Source organism: Ailuropoda melanoleuca, chromosome 9 (genome assembly GCF_002007445.2).
Source record: "Ailuropoda melanoleuca isolate Jingjing chromosome 9, ASM200744v2, whole genome shotgun sequence".
NCBI lineage: Eukaryota > Metazoa > Chordata > Mammalia > Carnivora > Ursidae > Ailuropoda > Ailuropoda melanoleuca.
This window is the reverse complement of record NC_048226.1, coordinates 4,550,872-4,561,815: the sequence shown is the minus strand read 5'-3', so window position 1 is coordinate 4,561,815 and position 10,944 is coordinate 4,550,872. Positions and strand designations below refer to the sequence as shown.

At 42.3% G+C, this 10,944-nt stretch overlaps 1 protein-coding gene across 1 annotated transcript in view; it reads left to right on the top strand.

The window, feature by feature from the left end:
- Positions 1–10,944, top strand: part of ALPK3 (alpha kinase 3) — a gene marked incomplete at its 5' end in the record, with an annotated part of 46,667 nt that overhangs the window by 22,293 nt on the left and 13,430 nt on the right. The gene's annotated exons all lie outside the window — the stretch shown is intronic.

The window sequence follows — 10,944 nt, the reverse complement described above, 5'->3', positions numbered from 1 at the left end:
GGGGTCAGGTGGCCAACGGAGGGAAGGTGATGCTTTGTGTGGAGGTAGGGATGCGGGTATCTATGTTTCAAAGAAGAGGTGGGCGACAGCATTGAGGAGTTTGGGGAGCGGGGAAGAGAGGAACGGAATTGAGAGGGGTGACAGAGGAAAACGGTTTGTCCCCTTTGGTTGGTGCTGCATGTCTCAGGGGGCAGAGGGCAGAGAGTATTTTATTTTTATTTCTTTATATTTATTTGAGAGAGAGAGAGAGAGTGCACAGGAGTGGGGCGGGGGGAGGCAGAGAGAAGGGGGAGGCAGAGGGGGAGGGAGAAGCAGACTCCCCGCTGAGCAGGGAACCCCATGATGCAAGGCTCAACGAAGTGGGGCTGGATCCCAGGACCCTGAGATCCTGACCTGAGCCGAAATCAGAAATCAAGAGTTGGACCTCAACCAACTGAGCCACCCAGGTTCCCCGAGGGCAGGTGGTCTTCCACAGGAATGTTCAGGAGACACTTTTACAGTGGGCAGAGAAAAGGCAGTATTTCCTATGAGTGGCAGGAAGGAAAAGTATTTCAAGAGTGAGGGCAAACGGCAGAAGGGACAAGCTGCCTGCCTCCTGACCTTGTGGGGGTGGGGGGCAAGGGGAAGGGGTGCTTCACAGACGACAGGTGGGGGCTGCCCTTCCCATGGAGAGAATTTCTGTCGGGGAAGAAGGGAGAGACTAGTTTCAAGGGTGGTGCTGAATTAGTCTGTGGGGACAGGAGTTCAGAGGGTTTGGGAGTGGGCTGAACCTCAAACCAGACTCTTGAGGCTGTTGGTGACTCAGCCCTCACGCTTGGTCTCTGGAGATGTTGGCAGCTGGTGTGATGAGTTCCCAGTAGCCCAGATGGGATGGCTCTGTGTGCCCGACACAGCCCACAGGCTGGGCCTGGCTGTAGGGATGGCCCTCAGGGGCCCCTAGGGAGCTCATTCGGGAAGTGAGCAGGCCAGCAGCCAAGTCTGACGAGGGAGGCCTTCCCACCCACAGTGGTGGAGACACCAACCCGGATGGCTGCACCCTCCTGGCAGGGCCCTCCTTGCCTCTCAGAGGAGGGACAGATGCAGGAGAGGCCGCCTGCACTGGCTGCACTGTCCCCGCAAGACGCTCGTGTAGCTTTTACTTTTCTATATTTAGAAAATTGTGAAATAGATCACACATGTGAAAAACGCATTTAACATCTATGTATACGTTGAAACGGTGGCTTTTTAGTGGCTGAATTTGTTTTTTCATATTCTCATTCTACCAAGTCTTTAAAAGATATCTTTATTTTTCTGCTTATGAAAGAAACCCATGCTTGTGGAGAAAAATATGGGGGGAATCCCTAAAAATTCAATGGGATAAGTAACACCTCGCCTATAATTCTACCATCGAGAGGCAATTGTGGTGTATCTCCCAATCTTTCTGTATATGCAGTTTTATTATTTTTAAACTTTAGTGTGTGCTATTCTTCTGATTCAGTCTCATATCCTGCTTTCTTCCCTTCTCATTATTTCGGGAGCATTTTCTCATGGTTCCTAAAAATTATCTGGAAAAGTTTGATGGCTGTGTAAGGTGCCACACATATTGTAACCATTCCTTCCATAGTTTATATGTTCCTTCCCTATTCAAAGGTTAGTGAAGTATTAAGCTACATTTAAAAAATAATTTTTGTTGTTTGAATTTCTCCATTTGACTTTTAAATTAACCTGAAATTGATTTGAGTATAGAGAATAGCATTAGTTTCCAGCTCAAGTTTTGGTTAATTAAATAGGTAATCTCCCCCAATGTCATTTGTGGAATATTTAACTCTTAGATACTAGTTTGTGATTCTTTCTTTATGTATTAATTTTTATATACACTAAAGCCTATTTTAGTTCCTATATATACCTATCATAATTCATTAATCTGTTTATTGATCCTTACAACAGAATGATCTTGTTTTAAAGATTGTGGCTTTAATTTCTGGCAGAGTGACTCTCTTAGACTTCTTTTAAAATTTTTCTTAGCTATTCTTTCTTGTTTATTCCTCTAGGGAAACTTTAGAATCATTGTTTGAAATTCTTTAAACTTCCAGATATCGCTGTGGTTTTGTTTTGTTTTGTTTTCTTGTTGTTGTTTTTGTTTTACCTTGTACCTGTATATTTACCACTTTAAAAAAATCACATTAAAAAAAAAGTGGTAAGCCATTTTTAACAAGATCAAAAGCCTGTTAAATATTTTCATGGAAAACTGAAGTCCGATTTGCATTTGGACTGATGTTTTAGTAAAACGTACTTGATATATATTTGAAACAGCTTTATTGAGGTACAATATATGTACCATAACATTCACTTATTTCAAATGTGCAATTTAATGTACACAATTTAGAGTTATGCAGGCATTACCGAAATCTAGTTTTCAACCATTTCCATCACCCTCAAAAGATCCCTGTTCCTTTTTGCAGTTTATCCTTGCTCCTACCCCCAGACCCAGGCAACCACTAATATGCTTTCTGTCTCTATATCATTGGTGTTCTGATTAGGATTATAGTAAGTATAGGAATTAATTAGGAAAAACCCATATCTTTAGCTTTCTCATCTGACAGCACGGTATTCATTTCCATTATTCAAGCCTTCTTTCGTATCTCTTTCTAAGTTCTGTTGTTTTCTTCATATGGGTCCAGCATGTCTCTTGTTAGGGGCAGGTACTGGAAGGATCTCTGCCTCTGGGATATGAGCCCACTCCTTCCCTACTCTGTCTTGATTTCCTTTCCCGGAAATAGGGGATATCTCCAGCAGTTCCAATTAGGCTTCCATGTTGGATATGGCTGAGGAGCAGATGTTGGGACTGAGGCATTTTGGGTTGTGAAGAATGTCCAGACATCACTCCCCCCACCCCCTGCCTTGAGGCCAGCAATGCTGTACAGGCAGCTCTTTCCTTGGGCAGAAGCAATCTTCCCTGAAGGTACTTAGTGAATGGGAACTGGCCTTCAGTGCCCTCAAAGGCTGCTTTTTAGTGCCCTAGCCTGAGAGCTTCTCTGAGACTGGCTTAGATCTATGGAGCTGAGATACAGGAGTGTGGGGACATGGTGGACTGCCCCATCTGCCCAGATCCTTGGAGAGGACAGTGTACACGTGGCAGAGCTCTGCTGAAAGCCTTGAGACCTCCGAGTGTCTCTTCTTGGGAAACCCTGCAAATCTTTTTTTTTTTTTTTTTTAATTTTTAAGACTTTATTTGAGGGAAAGCGAGAGAGTGCGAGTGAGCACACAAGCAGGGGGAGCGGCAAAGGGAGAGAGAGAAGTAAGTTTCCCTCTGAATAGGAAGCCCTGCATGGGACTCAATCCCAGGACCCCAGGATCATGACCTGAGCAGAAGGCAGACAGTTAATCAACTGAGCCACGCACATGCCCCCACCTTTTTTGTTTTTTGTTTTTTTTTTTTTGGTGGACAGCAAAGCAAAGTTTATTGAGTGATAGTACAGAGCTCCCCAGGAAGGAGGGGACCTGAGAGGGTTGTCCAGGAAACCCTGTGAGTCTTGAAGATGGTCATCCCAAGATTTGGAAACCCCACTCCCATAATAAGGGATCTTTGGTTGTCAGAGAATACAAGAATACAAGTATTTTCTGAGAGCTGTTGAAGGGAGGGGGGCTTGAGGAGAGACATGGTCCTTAAGGAATTGTCTAGTGAATCTAGGGGATTAGACTTACACCAAACCATAAGTACAAAGAGGGTGTAGTGAATGGTGATGGCAGTAGGTTTCCAGGGAAGGAGAGTGGGGCATTCCACAGTTGCTAGGGAAGGCATCTGGGAAGTGGCCAGACTGGCTGGCAGCATGTACAGGATTCATTACTGGAAATACCATAGTAGAAAAATATCAAGTAGAAATTGTTGTTGTTTTTAATATAGAAGAATGCCCATAATATCCCCAGGGGGGAGATAGAGCTTAGATAGGTGGGAGAGAGGAAGGAAGACATTCTGGGAAGGACATGGAGCATGAAGCAAAGGTAAGGTGGGGGGCTAGACGAGAAATGCAAACTTGTCTGTCCTAGTCTTGATGCTCAGATGCTTTTAAAGCTTCTCAGCATTTTTTCTTCTCTTTTGTGTCTTGTGTTCTGCTTTGGTTTGTTTAGCCTTAACTGTAACATCATCCAGGCTTGGGAATGAGACAGAAAGGAGAGAGAGCTAACATGTATTGCATATCAGCTTCCAGTAGCGCTAGGTCAGATAGTTTAGACCAAATCCCTATTGAGGACAACTAGTAAAGGACAAAGTGAAGAGTTATCAGCCTAGGATATGGAAGGAGATGGAAATCCAGGATGGTGAACCCAGATTTTTATCCTGTGGCTGTTTACTACTCCAGAAGAGGAGAACGAGAGACTCAGCAGTGTTTTAGACCGCCTCATGGGACTAGGGAGACCAAGATTGGAGTCTATGGTCTCAAGAGTAGTAGCCCTGGTAAACCCCCTGGTCTTTGGGTTGGGACCCTGAAGAGGTAGTGAGCCAGAAGTAAATTACCCATACAGGGGATTGAGGCTTATCTCTGAGTTGCCCAGGTGACTTAAGATATATCTCTATCCCTGAAGTTAGGTTAAGGTGATTCAAGATACCTGGTGCTCCAAGCACCTGGAAGAAGCAAAAATCATCTGGAGGATGACAGCATCACTTTAAGCTTCAAATTATTTTTTAAAAATGTTTCAAATATAATATTTGGCATCTGAGTGAAGATAAGCAGCACTCCAAGAGAGGAAAATGTGAAAAAGAAGTAGCAAAAACAGCAGGCAATGTAAGTGTCTCCACAGGGGGTTCCAACTTTTGAAATTATCAGACATGAACTATAAAACTAAAACTCTATTTCCTATATTCTAAGAAGGTAAAAAGACAAAATTGAAAATTTCAGAGAACTAGAAGCTATGAAAAGTGGGATAGACTTAAAAATCAACCAACTGGAAATCCAGAACTGAAAAATACAATAACCCGAATGAAGCTAGTTGTTATGGTTATAACATTTCCAGTTCTGGATGAGATGGGGCAAACATACCCACGCTGTGTCTCCCATTGAATACAGCTAAAAACTTAGGGAAAATGCACAATGCAGCTATTTGATGACTTTGGTGAGCATAGTAGGCAGATTGGGGAAAAATACCAGACTTCAAAGTACCCCGGAAGTATCAGTGTTGACCTGTTTGTTTTTTAAATCTAGTATTCTCTGGCCTGGTCTTAATGCAATCAGAAACTCAGAAGTAAGCATCAGCTGTATTTAGGAGAAGCCCTCTACTCTACATCAGGCTTAAGGAATAGGAAAGGAATCTCCTGGTAGTGACAGTAATGGCAGAAGAAGGCCACAGCCGTCAAACTTTGAGGAAGGGGAATCTTTCCCTCCATTCAAAGAAGCTGTGGTCCCCAAGAGGGTAGGATGAATCCCTGTTGCTTTTTTCCCCCTCTTTTGGGTCTCTTTCTTGGCCTAGGACACAGGTTCTTGTGTGAAACATAAATCATATCCTGGGTCATAAACAAACCTTAACAAATATAAAATAATTGAAATCATACAAAGTGTGTTTTCTGACCAAAATGGACTTAAGCAACAGATCAGTGTCAGAAAGATAATGGGAAAGTCTCCAAACACTTCAAAAAATTTATGACACACTCTCATAAGTCAAAGAGGAAAGTCTTAAGGGCAATAGGAAAATATTTTTAACTGAATGAAAATGAAAATACAACACATCAAAAGTTTGGATAAATCAGTATTTTGAGGAAAACTTACAGCATTAAAATATTTATATTAGAAAAGAAGAAAGGTCTTAAGTCAATAATCTAAGCTCCTATGTTGAGAACCTAGAAAAGGAAGAGCTAAATAAACCCAAGACAAGAGAAGGAAGGAAATAATAAAGAAAACAGCAGAAAACGATGACATTGAAAACAAAAAAACTATGGCGAAAACAAATTAAACTTAAATCTGGTTATTTGAAAAAAAATCAGTAGTATTGATAAACTTCTAGCAAAACTCACAAAGAAAAAAAAATGAGGCACAAATGACCAGCATTAAGGATAAAGAAGGGCTTGATCATGGTGACCATTTCACATATGGAGGTATCTCAAAACATCAAGTTGTTTAAATTATACACTCTTTGTACAACCTTATAAATTGTACAACCTTAAATTATACAGTCTTTGTCAATTATACCTCAATAAAGATTTTTAGGGGCACCTGGGTGGCTCAGTCAGTTGGGCATCCGACTCTTTGTTTTGGCTGGGGTCATGATCTCATGGGTCGTGGGATTGAGCCCCGTGTCTGGCTCCATTCTCAGTGGGGAGTCTGCTTGAAGATTCTCTCCCTCTGCCCCCCCCCCATGTTCTCTATTTCTCTCTTTCAATCTAAAATACATCTTTTTTTAAAAAGATTTTTTAAAATAAAGGTTTTTTTAAAAAGGAACAAAGGGTGATATCACTAGAGACCCTAGAAATATGAAAAGGATAAATAAAGGCCATTATGGAAAACTGTGCACATAGTTCAACAACTTAGATGAAATAGACCAATTCTTTAAAAACTACAAACTGCCAAACTCTTGCAAACAATGAGATAAGCTAACTTGAATAATCCTGTAATTGTTACAGAAATGAAATTTGTAGCTAAAAATCATCCGAGAAGGAAATCTTCTGGGCCAGATAGTTTTGCTGTCAATTCTGCCAAACATTTAAAGACGTTAAAGCCTCAGCATCAGCCCTGGGTCTGGGTTTCAGACGAAGGAGATTCCAGGACCTAGGCACTGCCCTCACCATTCCCATTAATCTCCTGGTTTTGTCCCCCACTTCCCCAAACCAGCACTCCAGGACCATGTCCCACCTTGAGGGCGAGAAGCCATAGTTCTTGTCGGTCAGTAGTTTATTCCTGGAATCTCCTATGTGCTTGGGCCTGTGCAGGCCACAGAGGTGAATCAGATTGCATCCTTAATCTCTGAGAATTTATGAGGAAGACAGTAAGTCAGGATGGAAAATTAAACCTACTGCTGCTCTTTGTAGTGAAAAAGCTCACACAAAACCAGCTGGGTTCACCCCTGCTCACACCATGGTTATTTTAAAGAACTGCATGGCAGTCCTTCTCATACCTCCACACAGTTCCAGATGTAGACACACACACACACACACACACACACACACACACACACACACACACACCACACACCACAGTGTGTAGAGAGGTCAGCCTTTGCAGAAGTGTACAGAAAGTACTCAACTGATCATTCACATACAGTTACCCAGCACCACCTCTAACCCTGGGTCTGTGCTGGGCCCACCTCTTCAGAGGGGAAGAGTTTACACGTGAGCAGGTGCCACATGCGTGAAACAAACAAGTACCACATAGAATGAGGGTATCCCGATACAATTAAGTGCAGTTGCTGTGGGTGCATAGGGGTAGGAAGCCACTAATGTTTTTGAGGAGGGTGGAGGAGAAGACTTAGAAGTCTTCCAAGAAGAGAATAAACTTGAGTGAGGTCTTCAAGGATGAGAAGGAGTCTTTCAAGTGAGCAAGGAGAAGGCTGAGACTGTTCAGCAGAGAGCAAACACACCAAGTAGTAATAAAATAGCACAGTGGTCACTACAGTAACTTCTTGGTGTTGGGCAGAGGGACCCAAGAGGTGAAACTGGAAAGAGAGATCTGGGACCCTTGTTGAAGGATGGGCTTCCTTGATCACATGAGGTTTGATTTATTCATTTTCACTCTAAATATTTTATTTATTTATTTGCCAGAGAGAGAGTGAGAGAGAGCACAAGCAGAGGGAGGGGCAGAGGGTGAAGCAGGCTCCTTGCTGAGCAAAGAGCCCAATCCAGGGCTCAATCCCAGGACCCTGGGATCATGACCTGAGTCAAAAGCAGATGCTTAACCAACTTGAGCCACCCAGGCACCCCTATTTATTTTCACCTTAAATTGAGAATTGTTGGATATGTGTCATGTGCACATGGTATAAAATTTAAAAAGTAGAAAAGGTATATGGAGAGTATTGTCTTCCTCAACACCCCCCCACAAAAAACCAGTTTCACTTCCTGAAGTCAGTTGTCAAAACTGTTTCTTGGGCATACTTCCAGAACTGTTTTCCCTGCATTTAAAAACATGCGTGTGTCTGTATACTTGCCACACAAAGGTTGCATATTGTACTTTCTATCCACACCTTGTTTTCCTATTTGGATATTTATTTTACTTATTTGGAATATGGATGTACTGTAATTCACTGGATCGGTTCTGTTGATGGAATTTAGGTAATTTCTAGTCTTTTGCTGTTATAAACTGTGCTGCAGTGAATATCCTTGTCTATTAAGTCCATTTACACATGGAAATATATCTATAGGACAAATTCCTCCTCATGGAACTGTTGGGTCAGAGCATAAGTGTTTTTAGTTTTATTGAGTGATGCCAAGTGGCCATCCAAAGGCTGTGCTGACAGGCTGTTTCCCCATATCCTGGCCAGCAGTGTTCTTAAACTTTTTGCTCCTTTAGGCTCGGGCTTTTAGGCTTTATCCTGTAAATGATGATAAGCCCTGGAGAGGCTTTGAAGCAGGAGAGTGTCACAATCAGATTTGTATTTTGGTCAGATCACTTGGGCTGCAGTGAGGGTAAGTGGTGCACAGAGGCAAAGACTAGAGTCGTGAATGCTGATCCGGAGGCTTTAAAGTACCCAGATAAGACAGAATTGTTAGCAATGTGTTTAGGCGGTTGGCAATGGAGACAGAGAAGGGAATGGATATTGAGACACCGAGGAAATAGGTTCAATAGGACTCAGGGATTGCTCAGGCTTGGGGACGGGGGAGAGAAGATAGTTTTAATCAAAGGCTCTAGGGACACCTGGCTGGCTCAGTGAGTAAGAGCGTGATCTTGGGGTTGTGAGTTTGATCCCCATCTTGGGCGTAGAGATGACTTAAAAATAAAATCTTAAAAAAAAAAAAAAGCAAAAAAGCTCTGTTCTCATGAGTCTTGTGCAAAGTCAGCATTTTTTGGGTACATTTATAGATTTCATGCCCATGTTAATGCTTCCTAATCCTAGAATGCCAGGAGTTAACAGAAGTTTCTAATATATTACTAATTGCTATTTGTTGGCTCCAAGGGGTTTTTGTCTGTTAATATCTTACTGGTTGTCAGAGAAATTGGAGGAGCATTTTTACTAAAATTCTTTAGCCAGTCAGACTTTTATTTGATGGTTTCTGCACATCACCACACTCTTATTTTTCCCATATTTGAATGAATGGTGTCATTCATCCAAAATTCCATATTCAGTAACTTTAAATTCTATACTTAATTCAAATGTAGTTTAATTATATATATTTTAAAGTCTTTATGTGATCTGTTTCCTTTGGTTTTGTGTGTGGTTCCTCTGATAACTAGAGATATTTGTATGTGGTAATGTGTAATACATATTTTATATTTTATATGATACCATTAAGTATTTCCTGTGTTCAGGGTCTTAATTTTTTATGACGAGCTATGATCAAGTGTTTCCACTACCCTTTTTCCCTGTCATTTTCCATCTCATATTCGCCCCACATCTTATTTCTTGATGATTATCTCTGTATTGTTAAATATCCCGTATTTCTATTACCTGTTTTTTTAGCTTTGAATAAATCTTTGGTTCCTGGCTTGTATAGGTGATAGACTCAAGGTACTTAACTCTACTTGTCACCTTCTTCCTCCTTCTCCTGTTGTATGAGTTGTATCATTTCTTCCTGCACAGGGCATAGAACGCTGACATTTTGCTCTACCATTGTATAATTAATATGTATTTAACAATCAGCATGAATTGTGTTGTGGTATCTCTAATCATCTTTTGGTCGACCGGAGTATGTTCTCTGGTAGTTTGCTCAAGCTGGGCTCATGGGAACGATATTCCCTAAGTCTTCGTATGTTCAAAAACAATCTTCCTAAGCTTAGAGGTTTTCAGGAACTTTCTTCAGTAGCGTGTTTTTGCTGGTGTTTTCTGAGATGTGCTGCCTCTGGGCCGTTCTGGTCTCCTCCGCCTGCGTCTGGTGGGTGTCAACCTTGGGCGTCTTCTGTGTGATTCCCACCTAGCTCTCCACGATCCCACAGCTCTCGTTGGATGTGGACTTTGTGGGTTCTTCACACTGGGATGAGTCCTGTATCTACAGTCACTGTGTTTTGGGGCCATGCTCAGAGACCCGTGGGACTGTTCAGTCTTCACCTGCTGAGCTGTTTCACGGTCTCTCTTCTCCCCACAGCTTTTGATCCCAAGCAGCCTCCCAGTGGCTCAGCTATTTGCTTGTGGCAGCCCCTGCTCAGTTTTTTTTTATCTTTTTTTTTTTTTTGAGACTGTAGGTTTTACATGCCTCCAGTTTCACTCATGGTGAAGTTTTTTTTTTCTTGTTTACATTGTTGGTTTTGATTATATTTGGGAGGAAAAGAGGCAACCTGTGTCTTGTGCCACTATGTTTAGCCCGGAAGTCCTTTAATTATATTTGACGGGGCGGCATTCTCCAGTAACAGCGGGGAGCCTGGGATCCAAAGTTAGACACACCTGGCTTCTGAGCTAACCTCTGCCCTTTACTGGCTGACGGCGGACAATCACATTTCTCTCTCTCTCTCTCTCTCTCTCTTTTTTTAAAGATTTTATTTATTTGACAGAGAGAGACAGTGAGAGAGGGAACACAAGCAGGGGGAGTGGGAGAGGGAGAAGCAGGCTTCCCGCCAGTCAGCGAGCCTGATGTGGGGCTTGATCCCAGGACCCTGAGATCATGACCTGAGCCGAAGGCAGACGCTTAACAACTGAGCCACCCAGGCACCCCAATCACATTTCTCTTTTGACCATCAGTGTGTTCTTATCTCTAAGGTTTACTTAAAAAAAATTTTTTTTAAGATTTTTATTTTTATATAATCTCTACACCCAAATGTGGGGCTTGAACTCACAACCCCGAGATCAAGAGTTGCACGCTCTACCGACTGAGCCAGCCAAGCGCCCCGGTGTTCT